The sequence below is a fragment of the Coturnix japonica genome, chromosome 12 (assembly GCF_001577835.2).
Source record: "Coturnix japonica isolate 7356 chromosome 12, Coturnix japonica 2.1, whole genome shotgun sequence".
NCBI classification, from domain to species: domain Eukaryota; kingdom Metazoa; phylum Chordata; class Aves; order Galliformes; family Phasianidae; genus Coturnix; species Coturnix japonica.
This window is the reverse complement of record NC_029527.1, coordinates 16,911,161-16,929,018: the sequence shown is the minus strand read 5'-3', so window position 1 is coordinate 16,929,018 and position 17,858 is coordinate 16,911,161.

The window sequence follows — 17,858 nt, the reverse complement described above, 5'->3', positions numbered from 1 at the left end:
TGTGGGTCCTGGCTGTGGGGCAGACTGTGCCAGTAGGGAGGGGCTGGGTCTCACACATTTGGTTCTTTTCTGTATGGGTTGACAGGATGAGCTCAGTGCTAACCTGCATGTGCAAAAAGTAGGGAGGAGGAGGGGGGGTACATGTGTGGCCACAGCTGTGCTCCATGTGGAACTTGTGAGGGAGCAGGTCCTGGCTGCATCTCAGCTTTAAAGAGATAAAAAAAACAGCTGGTAGGACCGTGTGCACTGAGCAGAGCTCATTCCCTCTGCCTCCAAGGAAAGGTGAGAGCCTGTACGATGTGGGCTGGGCTGCCACAAGGAGTGTAAAAAGCCTGTCTACCAATTTTCATACCATTTTTCAGTTCTTCGGTATTTGTACAAGGTGGGAGTGGGCGCATCTCTCTCTGAGGGAGAAAATGCTCCATCCTGTTAGGTTTGGTGAGCTGCTCAGGAGCACGAAACCCAGGGAATGGCAACAATATTAGGGGGAGTCTTCTGTTTTCACGTATGCACACAGGTTATAGAACCAGCAAAGGATGAAAAAGCAGAAATGGCCATTATTTCTCCCCACAGGCAAATTCCGGCAGCTCATGGATGGAGCAAGTACTTGGAGCCGCTTTTGCTGGAACTTTCTGACTCAAGGTAGGATGGAGATGTTGCCGGTGAGGTTCAAAGTTTCTGCATTCTTCTGGGGGTCATCTGACAGGCTGGTTGTGGTACCTGTGGCTGTCGCACATGGCTCAAGACAAACAGGAGGGCATAAAGACTAAGGATGAAAATAGTGGTTTTCTACCCCCAAGTCAACAGTTTCATCCTGTCGTTCAGAGGGCTGGGAGCCATCACTCACTCCTTGTTAGTCTGTGGGAAGTAGTTTAACAGCTCCAGTCAGGACAAGCAGTAGCACAGAGCCGAGAAGCGCCTGACCTTTCTCCCTGCAGAATGCGCTCCTTCGGGTCAAATGGAAATTCAGGCCCAGCGGTGCCACGGCGGTTGATGCCGGGACAGCCGGCGGCACAGGGCAGTTTCCCCAGCCACAGCCCACGGGAACGCGCAGTCCGGGTCCGCCGGCTCCCAGCGACACTGAAGTTCGGGTTAAAGCGCCACGTGGGGCCCCGCTGGCACGGAGGGGCCAAAGGTGAGAACCCGCAGCGACCTGCGCGCCTGCGGACCGACCGCCCCGAGCCCGTGGGACGGTGTCACGGGAGGATGCGCGGCTCGGGCGGGCAGCGCCGCCCGGCGGTCACCCCGCGCCGTCACACCGCCATTACAGCGCCATGACAACGCCATTACACCGCCACGCGGCTCCGAGGCGCCGAACGGGCGCGGTGGGGGCCGGCAGGAGGACCCTCCTGGCTGCGGGGCCCGGGCGGCCCAACAGCGCTTCTGCCGAGGCAGCCGGGACCAGAGTGCCCGAGACTCGAGCGGGGATGTGAACCGCTCTCACTTCCATTGTTCTAATAGACTGTAATCGTTCTAATCTGATCTACTTTCAGCTGAGACAATCCCGAGCGCAAAGCCGCCATGGAGCCCCTCCCGCAGCTGCGGCCGCCGCCGGGGCGGGCCGAGGAGCGCAGGTTGCGGGGCGCAGGTTGCGGGACTCGAGCCGCCCGCGACGCCGCTGCCCGTTCGCAGTCGCCGCCCCGGTCTCTGGCGCCACCCAGCGGCCGCAGGTCGGTACCGCGCCTCGTCCCGCGCTGCCCGGCCTGACCCCACCGCTGCCGCTCGGACCTACGGCCGTGTGCACGGGACGCAGTGCGGGCCCCGGTGCAGCCCCGCGGGGGCCCTGCTGCGCGTGGCATCTGAAACAGTGTTACTAGCAGCAACAGAGAGGTGATTGTCCCCCTGTTCTCAGCACTGATGAGGCCGCAGCTCGAGTGCTGTGTTCAGTTTTGGGCCCCTCAGTGCAAGAAAGACATCGAGGCCCTGGAACGCGTTCAGAGGAGGGCAACAAAGCTGGTGAGGGGTCTGGAGCACAGGCCGTATGAGGAGCGGCTGAGGGAGCTGGGATTGTTCAGCCTGGAGAAGAGGAGGCTCAGGGGAGACCTTATAGCTCTCTCTAACTTTCTGAAGGGAGGTTGTGAGCTGGGGGTTGGCCTCTTCTCTCGTGTAATCAGTGATAGAACTAGAGGGAATGGTTTTAAGCTGTGTCAGGGGAGATTCAGGCTGGACATTAGGAAATATTACTTTTCGGAAAGAGTAGTCAGGCAGTGGAATGCATTGCCCAGGGAAGTGGTGGAGTCACCGACCATGGGAGTGTTCAAGAAACGTTTGGATGTTGTGTTGAGGAATATGATTTAGCCTGGAAGTATTGGTAATGGTTGGACTAGATGATCTTCTAGGTCTTTTCCTACCTTGATAATTCTGTGATTCTGTGATTCTGTGGCAGTGTCCGCACTCGGCTCTCGCAGCGCTGTACAGCACGGCCCTGCTGTGGCTGCAGTCAGAGTCGTTTGCCCCATTCCGAGCGTTCCCCTCGTCTTCTCACGGTGTGCCTCGGCTCCCCTGAGAAGTCTCTCTGCCCCTACATCTGCTCCCTGCACCGGGGCTGCCGTGTGCTGCCGGGTAGGGTGCACATAAAGGCGCCTTTGCTGCTGTGCAGGACAGGATCCGAATAAAAAAAAGGATGAAATCGTGAGACTGGGAGGTTCTCTGGATACAGGATGGAGAACGCAAAGAACAACGGCCGCATTGATAGAGCCTCATGTCTTGCTGTGGCTGAGGAGGAAGGACCCTCCCTGCCGTACTGGAGCTCGAGGCGGCAGTGAATATGTGGAGCTGTAAGAACACTGTAAGGATGAGCAGCCCTGGGATGCTCGCTCCTGTCAGCAGAAATGCCCCTCAACTCCCCGCCACATCCCTCACCCCAGGTGCTGCTCACTGCCAGCGCCTTCTGCCAGTGCTTGCAGTGTCACTCATTAACGGGGCCTGGTGGTAGACAAAGCCTGCACTGAGATGGCACTGCCTCCAGGGCAAGGATGGGGCTCAGCTGAGGCTGCAGAATTGGCAGCCTGTGTCTTTGACAGAGAGTGGGGAAAAACCTCATAACAAGACGCATCCCTCTGAACTCATGGTGTAGTGCAAAGACCAGAGAGCCCCGGTCCCAGTGGCAGCATCAGAGCAGCCCTGGTTGTGCTGCAGGAGGCTCCCCAGGTAGCACCTCACCTCTTGGGCTCACAGGCAGAGCTGCTCTTTTTTGCCAAACTTTCAATTTCTGCTACTTGTGGCTATCCCCGCAGGCCAAAGGCAGCTGCAGCTTCTAACGATGCTGTTCTCACTTTACCTCCAGCAGCTCTGACTCACTTCCTTTCCCACCACACTCCATTTTGGCTGGTGCTAGATGAAATCCCACTGTAAGCAGCCACAGGCACGCTCTGCTCCTCCAGCAGGAACACATCACATAGCACTGCATCACACAAACAACTGAAGCTCAGGCTCTGCTGTGCCCCTGTAAACCCTGTCCCTGCCCACTGCCACTTCATCATAAGACCAAGCCCACATGGATCAGTTCTTGTATTTGCTTCCTCTTATTGCTGGCATTCAGCCTACCTGCCCTGACTTGGTGTCATGGTTTTGTGATTTGTGCTGTTGGTATTCCACATCATAACATCATGTGCTGAGTACAGGGAGACAATCACTGCCCTGTTCCTGCTGGCAGTGCTGTTTCTGATGCAAGCCAGGATGCCGTTGGCCTTCTTGGCCACCCGGGCACAGTGTCGGCTCATGTTCAGCCGAGAATCAATCAGTACCCCCAGGTCTGTTTCCTCTACACAGCCTTCCAGCCACTCCGCCCCAATCCTATAGCACCGCCTGGGGTTGTTGTGGCCAAAGTGCAGGATGCAGCATTTGGTCTTGTTGAACGTCATCCCACTGGCTTCAGCCCAGCTCTCCAGCCTATCCAGATCCCTCTGTAGGGTCTCACTACCCCCAGGCAGATCCACACTGCCCACCAATTTGGTGTCATCTGCGAACTTACTGAGGGTGCACTCAATGCCCTCATCCAGATCATCAATAAAGATATTGAAGAGGACAGGCCCCAGCACTGACCCCTGGGGAACAGGATGCAATAATGAATCCTCAGGGCCTCCTGCCCAGTGGTCTGGAAGAGCAGCTCTCCCTCAGCCCAACACAGAGCTGGAGTAGCAAATGTGAGGGGACAGACTGTTGCAGTGGGAAGTGGGCCCTAAACCATTTGGGCCACAGGCCAGGAGCTGGGCTTCCCCTGTGTGAGGGCAGCAGCATTGCCCAGGTGCAGGGCAGGCTCAGGCTGCCTGTGTTGGTGCCCCTGTGGCACAGCAGGGGGGTCCGCACTGCTCCCAGGAGCCACAGTGTGGCAGTGGCTCCTAGACACGCACTGCTCAGTGCACTCCTGTCCTTCAGGCTGGGACATGGAAAGGATCTTGTCATGCATAGAAAGGATCCCATGAAATCTGGTTGATTTTTCACCCTGATTTATCTTTCACAAGCTCCATCTTTTGGCTCCTCTGGTACTGCCAGCCATGGCTACTGCCGTTGATTCAATAATGTATCTAATCTGGCTTTCTTGAGAACAGCCATAACTCAGAGCTGCTGTTCTCCTGCTGGAGCCATCTTCCTTCCTCACGCTCTTTCTCTCTTTCCCAGCTGAGGCTGATCTGTCTGGGAAACTGTCCAATTTGCTTCCATCTGATGGGAACGGATCCCAGCTCCATCCCTTCATCTGCATTGGAGTTAAAATCAGCCAAGGTCATTACTCTGAAATCACTCATTTTCCTCTGCATCTTTGCTGCCATTTTTCCCCCCTGTGCTGGGCCACGCTGGGTGCCCCAGTCTGTAGCCTGTCATGGTTTTGTACTTTTTGCTATTGGTATTCCACATCATGACATCATGTGGAGCACAGAGAATAACTACACATCCCAGAGGACCTCACAGAGAGAGAGGAAAATACGTCACAGAAGTGATGCTGGCTCTCTTGCTCTCTCACTGCCTGGCAGCAGGTGTGGGTGTGCTTCCAAGCTGTACACCTTCCATTGCAAAGTAGGCTTCTTGGTCTTTATAAAACTCTCTCATTTTACTTGATTTATTAGGCTCAACCTAGACCAACATGCTTGGGGTCACTGGGGGCTGCTCTGCCCAGTGCGAGGCTCACACCTTGATGGCCCTGAATCCCCACTCCACCTCAGAGCTCGTTTTAGCTCAGGGCTTAAACACAGGAGAGAGGGGCTGTCCACAGAGCATAGGGCTGCATGGTGCTCAGACCTGCATCTGCTGTGAGCTGCCCCATACACTGCTGTTGGCTGGAGCTGCATGCATATATCTGAGGTTAAACACTCAGAGCCCAGCTGCCAGTACCAGGAAGTACCTTCAGATGTGAACACAAGAAGCTGCTTCCACCTGACTCCAAAGCATGACTGAGCTGAGGGGTGTGCAGCTCCTTGGGCAGGGAGTCCTGCACCAGGGGCATCCTGCAGTGCTGCAGGTGTGCAGAGAGCTGCGGGGGTGCCCTCCTCCCAGTGCTGGGGGGCTTTAAGCTGTAAACTTGTAAGCAGAGTGCTCTGTGTTTGTAAACAATGAATGTAGATTGTGGCAGAGCCCAGTGCTCCTGAAGGAGGGCAGTAGCTGTGTGTACGGTGAGGAAGGCAGGGTGCAGTGCATGGGTACCTGCACACCCTGGAGTGCTGAGGGACTCCGTGCTGGAGGAATCACTTGCAAAATGGTCACTGATGCTCTTGTGATGTGATGGTGGTGAAAAGAGAATCGCTGCTGAGCTGTGTCATTTACAGAGCCCCAACATTAATTAACTGTGACTGATAATCCATTGCCAGAATGAACAATGCTGTGGACTTATCCATATAATTCCCATTTGTGTGTTTAAAGACTGATAGGAGAGAGAGAAAAAAAAAATCCAGATGAAAAGATAAGGCTGAAGATAGAAGATACATGGTGATGTCTTGGAAATCTAATTTAATGTAGAAAATATCCTTTTAAAAAACACACTATTAGCTGCTGTCAAGTGACAGCCATTTGGCCCTCACATGCTCCAAATGAATGAAGCCAAGTTGTGTCCGAGCTCTTCTGAGAGCACCGCCTGTAATGCTCACCAGGCTTCTTCCTGGAGCACACTGGATGCATGAAATCTGCATGAAGGCTTTGAGATGGGGCTTGTCAACAAAGCCCACAGCTGAGTTATGAATCACTTCAGCTTGTCACACGAGCTGGTTTCATACCAATATCTCCAGAGGAAAAGTGCTGGAGGATTGGAGGAGGTAGGAGTGGGGACATCAGATGTGATCCCCCTGCCCTGGTTCCTGATGGAAATGTTTCACCACCACAACCAGATAATGACTGGTTCTAATGTAATAGAATGGCCGACATAAAGTGCACATATTCTGTTTTCGCATCTGAGCCTAACATGTCCACGAGTCATAGTCTGAAATGATTGGGGGTGTTACCAATCACACAGTCTGACATTTTGCCAGACGGTCTCTTCTGTCTCTTCTCTGAAGTGTGGAAATGAAGGATGTTATTTCTTGTGTTCTGTAACAAAAAACAGGGCTGCTGTGGCTTAAGGAGCCATTAGATGAGGGAAACTGAAGAAGGAAGGAGATGAAGGAGGAGGATGAGAACACCACCACCCAACGACAGAATCCAGAGTCCTGATAACCACACAAATATTGGACCATTAGTGATGCTTAACAGGATACATCATAGGGAGTACCTGAAAAAATGCTGTGGAAATTTCCCAGCCCAGGCACCACATCGTATCACCTCTTGCATCCTTTACCAGGGTGATCTTGAAAACTGTTTGATTTTGCTTGGTTTTATATTTGTTTATTCGGTCGTCATTAATAACAATGAAAATGGAACTGCCCGCCCCTGCCCAATTTCACTTGGTGCACAGTTAAAGTGCACAATTATGTAAACCAGGCAGACTCCCACTGCACGTTATCCCGGCAGCGAAACACAAACCAGACATCAGAGACAAGTTACTCACCCACCGGAAGAATTACTCACTGAGAACAAGGAGACTTTTACAAGGTTGATTTAAGTGTGCAGATGAGTGTAACAGTTGGTGAGAGTTCATCAGCCAATGAATGTACAGCAGAGGAAAAACTAAAGAAGAAATAAGGAGATGCAGATTTGTTTTTGAGTGGCAGAGGTCCTGAACTGCTGGGATGAAGTGCCCCATCCTTTGCCTTTCTCAGATCAGGAAGGCATCTGATCATATGTCAGACTTTAAGCTCTCTATTATCCTTAACAAAAGTAACTGTCTTACATACAGTCACATTGGTGGGTATCTTGCAAAGAAAGCTCTGATTCCTAAGAGAGAAGCAAAGAGTGAAAACGTGTAACACCAACACTGAAAAAACAGAAAAATGACACTCTCTTGTGTGCTCCCTTTCTTTCTGTGCTACACACAGAGCTGGGGAGATCAATATCCATCTGGTTGTTTTGTGGCTGCTGACATTGGCCAGCACTAGGGATGGTTAACGCGCTCTCAAACATCCATTTCTCGTGCTGAGCAGCCACTCCAGCCTTTCAGCTTCTCCTTGCACGTCACAGCTCTGGCCTTATGACAAGCAGCTCCCCACAGCAATGCTGGTGAACAGCATATGTGGCGATGTGCTGCTGTAAAGGTGTCCGATGCTTTTGCATCACTGCTCCTTCTGCACAGATGTGCTGCAGAGTAAAGCCCACCTGTTGGCAGCAGAAATGTGGAGGCTGACCCTGCATCTGTGCACGTGTGGCGGCTGCAGAGCACCACAGTCCTCCGGCCGAGGTCCTTCGTTTCCCACAGGAGCAGAGCACAAATAGGCACCCAACTGTGTGCACAGAGCTGTGCCCTGCAAGCGGCCCTTCCCCCGAGTGCCGCATGGGTGCAGTGTTAACCCAAACCGCGGCAGGACGGCTTCCTCCGCTCCTTTCCTAACCTCTTTGTTCTGCAATTGCCCCCTGGGATGCTTTTTCTTCCCCTTCTATCTGTGACCGCGCTGAGCGCTTGAGCAGGGCGAAGAGCTGGACACTCCCGGCATTACGCACTGGCTTATTTGGTTTGGGAAGAACTGCTTTCAGTTGTTGGGATTCAGCCTCAGTGTGAAACAGATGCTGAGTTTCATGCAGTGAATGGATTGGCATAGGAGAGCAATTGTACTGCTCCCTTTCCTCATCTGTTGTGTGGGATCAGAGCTGTTAGATCTGCAGCTGGTTAAGTGTGAGACCCCAGCATGGGAACAGAAGTGCTGGCTGCTGGTTCTCAGTGATTGCTGGGGGGTGGGATGCAGTGCTCCCCTGAAGCACAGCCACACACACACTCCTGCCTTTCTTCCTCCCCCAGCTCTCCAGAGTAGAGAGAAGGAAAGAAAATAGTTTTGCTAATAATGCCAATCTAGAGACATTTACATTCCAGCCCTGGCATGAATGTCTACCTGCAGAAGTCCCAAGCAAGGCAACAGCCAGCAACTGAAAGGAGCCATTTGCAGCCATTTTTCTGCCTTGTTTTCATTGAAGTAATTCAGACAAGGACAACTGTGTTACTTGGATTCTCTAAGGTGTAATTTAGGCATGAGATGTTTACAATCAATTCTCATTTGCATCAGCCAGGAGAAAAGCATGGCTTCTGTTAGATACTCCATCGGATGGGTTAATGACTACTTTAACTGCTAATATTTGTTCAACCTTCTGCATCTGGGCTCTGACTCTCGTGCCTCTGCGCTTACTATGCAGATTTCGTGCAAGCAGCAGCACTGTGTGGCAGGGCACTGCAAGTGTGGTTTCTATTTTACTGAGCAGAATTAGTGCCTGAGATGGGTTGTTTGACTGAAGGCCCTATGAGCTGGGAACAACACACACTTCCTTTCTGCAGTCCTGAGAATAACCTCAAATTAAAATTCTGTTTGCTATGGTCCATCCTGCTACCCCTGCTATTGAGCAGCTCAGTGAATAGACAGCATGATGGAATCACTGGGATCACCTGCAGGACAAGAAACATCAATGAGCTTGGGGTCTCTTTCAGGGTATGTCTGGATCCAAGACAGAATGTCTCAGAAGCAGAGAGAGGCAAGAAACTGTTAACTCAGAGTAGCACAGAGGGTTACAAGGTTTATTACACACACACAGAGCCCTCCACTTAGATAACCCTAGTAAGTTACAAGCAGAAATTCCATAAGCAAGTGCACTATTACTTACTGACCCTCAAGAGGTGGTGAAACACTGAGCAGGAGCAGGACAAGGATCATGTTGGCAGTGGATTCAATAGGCAGTGCCAGCAGGGCATCCTCTGCTTCAAGGGCACTTTTCCTCTCTTTCCACTGCAGCCTCTCTCCTGCTTTTATTCTCCCCAGGGTCTGCAGGCCTTTTTCCACTTGCACACTGCACTCGCTTGTCCAATGCATGACACAAAGCCCAAGTGAAACACCTGCTTGCAAAATAAGTCTTTGCCAAATCAAGATAAACGACCAAGGTCAGCTCTCTCTACAAAGCAAGTTCTTTGTGACCACAGCCACAAACACTTCCCTTAACACCATCAAATCATAGAATCATGGCTTGGGTTGGAAGGGACCTCAGGGATCATATATCCCCAGCCCTCCCAGCAGAGGCAGGGCCACCAACCTCCACAGTTAATACCAGCCCAGGCTGCCCACAGCCCCATCCAGCCTGGCCCTGAACACCTCCAGGGATGGATGGAGCTTTCACAGCCTCTCTGGGCAGCTGTTCCAGCAACTCAGCACTCTCTGTAAAGAACTTTCCCCTGACATCAAACCTAAATCTTCCTTCCTTCAACTTAAAGCCATTTCCCCTTTTCCTGCTGTTATCTACCCTCTCAAAGAGTTGATTCCCCTCCTGTTTACAGGCTCCCTTTGGGTGCTGAAAGGCTGAATACTTTGTTCCATCCCAGGATCACTCTTTGGTCAGGGGTCTGGAGGTCCCCAACATGAGGTCTGGCCCCCAGACTCCTTCCTTGAATGCTGTGCAGAGGCCAAATGCTCCTTTGCAAGGCTGGTCAGAATGGGGCAATTGATTGACAGCTTTGATTGAAACCAGAAGCAAGTTTTGCTTTTTTTTTTTTCTTTTAAACCCAGGATTAAACAGACAACGCTGATTGAAAGATAAACCCAATGCTCAAAAAGACCCTGAAGGTGAAAAGTACTATTAAGTGGGTTAAAGGAGCCTGCCCTCTGTGTTAAACCATTCTCTGTGAGGACAGAGAGCACCAAGAGGGAGATAAGAAGATTATGAGATTGGATTTCAGGTTATGGAGACCTCAGTACTTCGCTTCATCCTGAGCACCTCTGTGGGTTATGAGTGGGAGCCTAACGTGTGCCATCTGCAGTGGTTACCACTCACACAACTCTGGGAACCGGCCCAGTGCTATGCAGCTGGCTGTGCTGCAGCACCACAGGGGGATGCAGAAGCTGCCAGACCCCAAACCTGGCCCCACAACATCAGAAAAATGGGTCTGTGCTGGTCCCCCAGATCAAAGATCCGTACCATCCGTACCACCCACACCAGGTGCTGCCACCTCCAGCACAGAGCCAGCACCTACAGCTCATTAGTAATGATGAGCACCCAATAACAAGGGCAATCACTCTAGGTGAACTCCATGACGTTAAGGGTTGTTGCCATTTCAGTAACCCTCCTGGGGTAGGCAGGCTGAAATGTAATAAAGCCACTGCTCTACACCCCAATGTAAGCAACTGTATTGCTTGCACTAAGCTCAGGTAGGATGGCAGTGTTTTTTGTGTGATTCATTCTGTTCTCCTGGGGGTAGAAATACTGAGAAAAGGGTGTCCCATGGCAATCACAGCCCCTGAAATATGCCGGTGTACAATGGGATATGAGGATGTGAAAGTAGCAAAAAAAATCACTGTTTAGCTGGAGAGATAGAGGAGCTGACATTCAGGTGACAGAAATACTCCGATTTCTATCTGCGTGCTGTTTACATTTTAAAGAAGAGTGAGTTGTGAAAGGTGATTTTAATTATTTAGGCTGTGTGTTTGCCTTTCATTTTCCATTTCCCAGCTGTACCAGCAGGTTGCCCCATCTCTTTGCTGTACCATTCCTTCTGTGCAGGCTCGGGGCTGCAGTCACTGGTGGGTAAAGCAGTAAGGGGCCCATTCTGCCAGGCTACCCCAGTAAGCCACAAACAAAGCTGTTTTCATTATTACATAGAGTTGTGTGGATGTTTCCATTGCTACTCCATTTTCAAATGTTCATATTTTACAAGGTTGATTTTTGTAGTGGGTTCACGCACAAATTCATGTCTGTGCATATGGGCGTGCAAACTAGACACTGCCTCCCTGCAGCCTGAAACCTCTGAGAGCTCTTTATCTTAGAGCTTTTCTGCTACAAAGTCCAAAATGCTACACCTGACCCAACACAGGACTCCCCGACACTTTAAATGTCTATTTGCATGTCTTTTGTTGTTGTTATTGTTTTTTAAGGTGTACGTTATGTACATGTGACACTTTTACATTTCAGCTTATCTTTAAGATTAATGGATGTGTTGATTGCATGTAAGAAATGTGTCAGCCTCTGAGACTGCTGGGGCCACCCAGGAAACTTCAAGAATGGTGTTGCACTGTTTCCATTATGTCAAAAAATATACACCGCCAGATGACACCCCACTGGTGGCACCGTAATGACAGACAGCTGTCAGTGTCACTGGAAAACACACGCTGCTGGTGTCCACATGCCACGCATTTATCTCAGAGTTGCAGAATAGGCCTCTGCAAGATACAGGTGATTTAGGTTCCCTAGTAAAAAGTAGTAGATGAGTGATTTGTAACTATGTTTGTTAATGAGATACCCCATGTCTCTATTCCAGCATCAGGCCATGGTGAGAGGACTGCAGGACCTGATCAGCCCCATGGGAGAACAAAGAGGACCTTTTCCAACATCTCGGTGTTGTTTGCCCTCATACAGTGTGGCCTGGGAACCTTCTGGGGAGAGTTTGGGTCCAAGCAGTGTGTAGGGCAGGGTCTGGCAGGTGGTGATTGGCTGGTGAGAATCTCAGGCATGGTGCTGGGTGAAGGTTGGTGTACTGGAGGTTGTGACCAAGGTTGGAGGTAATGCCAGCTGGGCCTTGGCAGGATCGGGGTTAGAGGTGATGATGAGCCCAGTTTACATCAAACTGTGATATTCACTGAAGGGGTGAGTTACTTAGGTGTTGCTATCAAGTGATCTGAATAGGGCTCCCAGCTGGAGCTGGCTGATGAGAGGGGGCTGGGGACCAGGCTAGCAGAGCAGTGAGCAGTGTTACAGCTGGGTGCAGGACCTATGGGACTGTGCCTGGGGCTGGACAGGCAAGGGCTGGGGGCCTAACCCACAGCTAGAACAACTTATAAGCTGGAGCTGAACTCACAGGAGTGCTTGGATTCACAGAGTCCTGGGTCCTGCAGCAGCTGCTGGGCAGTGGTGCAGCGATGGCTGTGCTGAGCTCAGTGCAGGGCCTGCTGCAGTTGCACGGTGCCACTGGAGGGTGGGCTCTGCTTCTGGCCGTGCTGCAGGGCCAAATGGGGCTCTCTGGGATCTGTTCTATGATGCGCAGTGGAGAGCAGAGATGTGGGGAGTGGGGCACAGCAAATGGAGTCAACTCAGAGCTCAGTGATGTGGTTCATCCCTTAAAGCAATGTGAGATTTTAATTAAAATGCCTGGGTTTGTACTGAGGTGTGCGAAGCAAATTGTATTTGTTCAGTTAAACACTTTTTCAGTCCTTTAGTTTAAAAGCATGTAATGAGCATCAAACACTGCATCCTGAGCAAGAGCTGCAAGCATGGGAGAGAACAGCACTGAAGTTACTAAGGTAAGTCAGATTTCTTTGAATTAACAAAGGGGAGTGCAGACTGCAATAATGAATTTACAGCCTCATAGTTATACTGTGAGAAAGAGGGGAAGGACTTAAATCCCTGTTAAGTTTAAGGTGCATTGTAGTGCAACTGGCCCTTCGGTAGAACACGGTGAGAAATGCAGTCTGTCAAATCCCGCTGACATATTTTGGCAATAGATATTTCCTCTAATTGAAAGCAATTGTTGTGTTGTAAGCCTTCCTCCCTTCCCTTTTGTTTTCGTTAGCGGGGAGCAGTGGCCTGGCTGCCTGAGCGCGTATTGAGCAACTTCTCGCTGCAAAGTGAGCCGCGAGCAGTGCGGCACGATCCTCTGCCTTCAGAAGGAAAAGCTTCCTGCGGGCTCTGGCTGGGGCTGCTGGGCAGAGCGGGCAGGGCCGGCACCGCGAACCCCGCGTACAAACGAAGCCCGATCCCGGCTGTGCCGCGCTTTTTTTGGAGCAGCCAGCCCAGCCCTCACCGCGCATCCCACGCGGGGGTGCTCTGCTTTACGCTGCGCTCGCTTTCTCTGCTGAGAGCGAAGCGCGGCATCCCACGCTGCTGGAACTCGGTCAGAAGCAGCAGGGCTGGGCTGGCGGTCCGGCTCTGCCGCGGCACCGGGCTGCCAACACCGGGGCTGCCCCCGGCCAATCTGAGCCGAGCAGCGCCCGTGCCCCGGGCCGGATCCGTCGGCAGCAGCCCGCAGCGCCGCGGGGCGGACAGGGGGTCCGGCTGAGGCCGGAGGGGCGTCACCGCTGCCAGACACCGAGAAACCCCTCGCGCAGCGCAGCCGGAAATGCGTCTGGCCCCGTTTCTCCAGCCAAAGTGGGTGCGAACTGCAGGCGGCGAGCACAGATCTGAGCCTTCAGACAAATGACAGAAGGCATACAGCAAATTACAGGTGGGGCTGCAGAAGGGAGGAGCATGGGACTCCTGCATCCTGACTAACAGCCCCACCTGTACAACCAAAACTCTGTTCCACTCACGATGTGTCAATGCCCAACACAACTTTCAGAAAACAGATTTATTTATTTTTATTGCCTTTTGACAAACCTCTTTGTCTGGAGGATCCCGTCATTATGTGTGTGTGAACTTTCACCAGCGCCAAATCCATCACTCACCCGGGGGGACCTCCCTGTGCTCCCGGCTCTGTGCCCAGCCATCTCTGGAGGCAATGCCTCATGATGTCTGCCAGCTGCCATGCTGCCGACAAGGTTACGGCTGCATTACGTACTCAGCTCTATATTACTCTGGGAAAAGTTCGTCTTTGAAAACCAAGAGGGTTGAGGAAAAAAGCCCGATTCTGCTCAGAAGGCACAGTGCGTCCCATAAATCTCTCCTGCCCTTACTCAGACTAGTGGCTACGGTGGCAGCAGAGCACACAAGTGCCATTCCTACTTCATCCATCTGCAGCGGAGCCTCAGCCGTCAGCACTGCTTGTGCCGAATGGATGTTTGGGAAAGGACCATGCCTGAATCTTTCTGCTGAGCACCAAGCAGAACCCCCATATGCCGAATCAGTAGCAATAACTGCCTGACCTCCATGAGCTTCAATACGGTGCCTGCAATATAGATCAGTAACAATGAAACAGGGGCTCGGTCCAGACTCATCCAAAAACATATTAAGCATTTCCAGACAGTTTGTTTCCACAGTCGTTGTTTCTGAGTGCCCTGGGGTGTGTCTGAGCATTCTGCTGCTGCGTTCAGCTCAGTGCCAGAAGGCAGTAACACCAGGCTGGTAAGGGAGGCAGGGCTGGTGAGCACCAGGTGATTAGGGCTGTTCTAGTTCTATGTCTAAGTGCATCTCTGATCCCCTTTGGTTCCCTTGGTGCATGTCACCAGTGTAGCCCTATCTTGCCCACAGCCACCAGCCTCACCTCAGCTCCTCCTGCAGCCTTTAGGGTGAGAGCAGTGCATATGCTGTGCCCCTGTTGTGACCCAGCACATCTATCCAATGGTAGTTTTCCATCATTATGTATTTAAAAAGCTAAGGGTAGAGTGGAAATGCTAAGACATGGTCTGAAGCAGTGATGGAGCACCTGGTGGAAGGCAGGGCCAGCCCAGGGGAGCTCAGGTGCATGCAGTGTACCCGAGTGATGGAAGGGATGGAACCAGGATCCACTCCTTCCCAGCTCTCATTTAAGGGTTGGTAGTGGAGGTGGACCATTGGAGATCCCTGCATGTCTGAGGCCTTCTAAAGGAAAGCAGTTTTTTTGTTTGTTTGATTGATTCATTGATTGTTTGTTTTTAATATCAATATGGTGATAGTATTTAAGCTTGTTCTCATTTGCTGCAGCCTAGGATTGTATGACTGCTATTTCTGCTGTACTTTCCATCACATTATAGCATTACAACCATTACACAAAGCAAGTGACCAAAAGGGACTCAAAACGAATGTCTGCTGAATGTTGGTGAATCCTGCCTGCCATCATTTTGAAAATGAACCAAAGCCCCATTCAGAGGCACAGCAGAAGGGAGCTCAGAAGAACCAGACGCTGACTGACCCAGAGTGGTGTATATCCCGACCCAAGCAGTCCCCACGTGCTGGGGTCAGCTCTCAGTCACTGCATCTGACCCTGCTCATCACATGCAGCCCTCCTCCAGATCCATGGGCAGCTACCCTGCAGGAAAACTCCATCACGTACATAGGTATTTATTGTCAGTGTTAAAGTGCTCAGATTCCGTTTTTGTCAGCGCTGAGTCAATAGAACCTGAGTAATTGCATGAGTACCTCGTGTTTCCCCTAAAGGGAAACTGTTCTGGTGTAAATATATTTATTAATTATTAAAGTGTTTTTGAGTTCTGATGCATGCAGGCCCTCCCTCCTGCAGAGACAGCTGAAAGCTGTTATCTTTGGACCTGCACAGGGGTGGCATGGGAGGGGATTGGGGGGTCACGGTCTACTGCAGGCAGCAGAGGTTCATTTGTGACATTTTTCTTTCCCTTCCTGAACAATAACAACAAAAATAACAGTGAGAAATGTGTGTGAGAGATTCAAATCCTTTACTGCTCCATTAGGAGCATTGCCCTGAAATACTCCTAACTAACAGCCCAGATAATAGGGTGGAAAATCATTTCTTGAAAATATTCCTCTCAAAGCATCTTACCAGAGGATTGTTTCCTAACAGCACAGAAATCTTTGTTAAACAATCCTTCAATAGCACAAATATTTGGGCTTCAATTGTATCAGTGTAGATAACAGCTCAGCAGAGGAAATGGGCACCAGGACTCCTGAGGGATTTCTCTCTGACAAAGGCAGGGCTGGATATCTTGGGCAAGTCACACATTTCTCTGTGCTCTTTGGCCTACATATATGTGTGTGTGTGTGTGTGTGTGATTAGTGACTGTAATGTGGAACGTAATTTGATGTGCTTTAAAAGGCCAATTTCTCATGGAAGATGCTCTACTATCAGGATAAGCAGCCATAAGGAATCCTAAAATAGGCAGATTAAGGTTTTGGGATCATGGAGGTTTATTTCTATGTAATTAAAGACACAATCACATTTAAATACTGTTAACTTGTAGTTTTAAAGAGACCAAACAAGCAGGAGCCCCACATTCACAACTAGCTAATAATGCTACTAATTAATGACATGATCAGCAGAGACAATGAGTTAGATAGGGTGAAAGCACAGCATTTAATTTAATGCACATTTTTGGTGGACACGGCATAGCTGAGGCAGCTGTGTATTAATGAGTGCTCTGACGAGGGCAAGGAGGACAGGAAGGGGGTGAGGAAAACTGGCAGGTGTAGAAATGAGATTAGACAACAACAGAGGATTTTCCTCTCCAGAACAGAAGTAGTGCAGAATTCCCATCAGCTTTGCTAACGTGTTTTGTATAAATGGAAATAAGCACCATGAGGACGGGCAGGATGGAGATTGCTCCTCGCCAAACGGAGCTTCAGTTTGCCAGCCCTGCGTTAAACGCTGCCGGCTGTTTGTGGGCGGAGAGAAGCCCCTGCTGCAGGGTTACCTGTGCCATAACAGCGGTACAGCTGTCGCCATATGGCAAAAACAAAACCACAGCATTCCCCTTGGTGTTCCTTTGGTCCGCATTCCGCGGGCGCTGCGATCGGACGAGGATTCGTACTCGCAGCTATTACTGATCCCAGCGCCCGCGGGGTGCGGCGACACCAACCTGTGGCCTCCCCCTCCCCCCCAGCCGTCTGTGACACCCCACGAGCCGCGGTCCCTCCGTGTGGTGTCCCGCTCGTTTCCGACCTACAAGGAGACGAGCACCCCGGGCAGCAGCCTGCCAAGGCCCCCGGTCCTCCCGCCCCGACGTCTCTCTGCCGAGCCCCTCCGGCTCCGAGCATCCCAGCTTGGGACAGAATCGCGGAGATGCAGCTTTAGGCCTTCAGCCGCCCGAGCAGAGCGTTCCCACGGCGATAAGGAAGGGTGGGTCAGAGGCTGCGCTATCTCGGAGCCGTTTCTCCCGCTATGGGTTTTCAGTGGGTGGAACTTAGGAATATTAAAGCTTCTTTCTTCCTCTCTCTTCCCACAGTTGAAATGCCCGATGGAGGGCAGAGGAGATGCACGGTCCTATTCTGAACTCTCGTGTTTGGCAACGCGCGGGCAAAACTTCCCCCGGGGGTGGGGCGGCTCTCCCCGCGGTGGCTGCCGGCTCCCGGCAAGACCGAACCGAACGGGGGCAGCGGCGGCTTAACGGGGCCCCGCTTCCCTACTGGGCTCCCCTGCCCCCAAGCAGCCCGGATGGGACGGGACCGACAGCCCCCGGCTGCCTCTTCCCGCTCGACGCGCCGCTAGGAATAGGGGCTGCCTCCCATCGCCCCTCCAAAGCCTTCCGCCCATCCAACGCGAAAACGGATGGAAAAAGGTGCGCAGGGCAGAGAAGAGCCGCGCCCGAGGCGGAGGGTCACCGCGTCTGCGCCCCTACCCGGTGCGGAGACGACCCGCGGCGCGGGGAAAACATCCGCAACTTAATCACGTTCACATGACGAACCCCAAATAAGAAAGGAGCGAGGAACGCCAAGAAGGGCGGAGACGGGGGCGGGCGGAGGGAGGGAGGTGCGGCCGTGAGCGCGCCCCGCCGCGCACC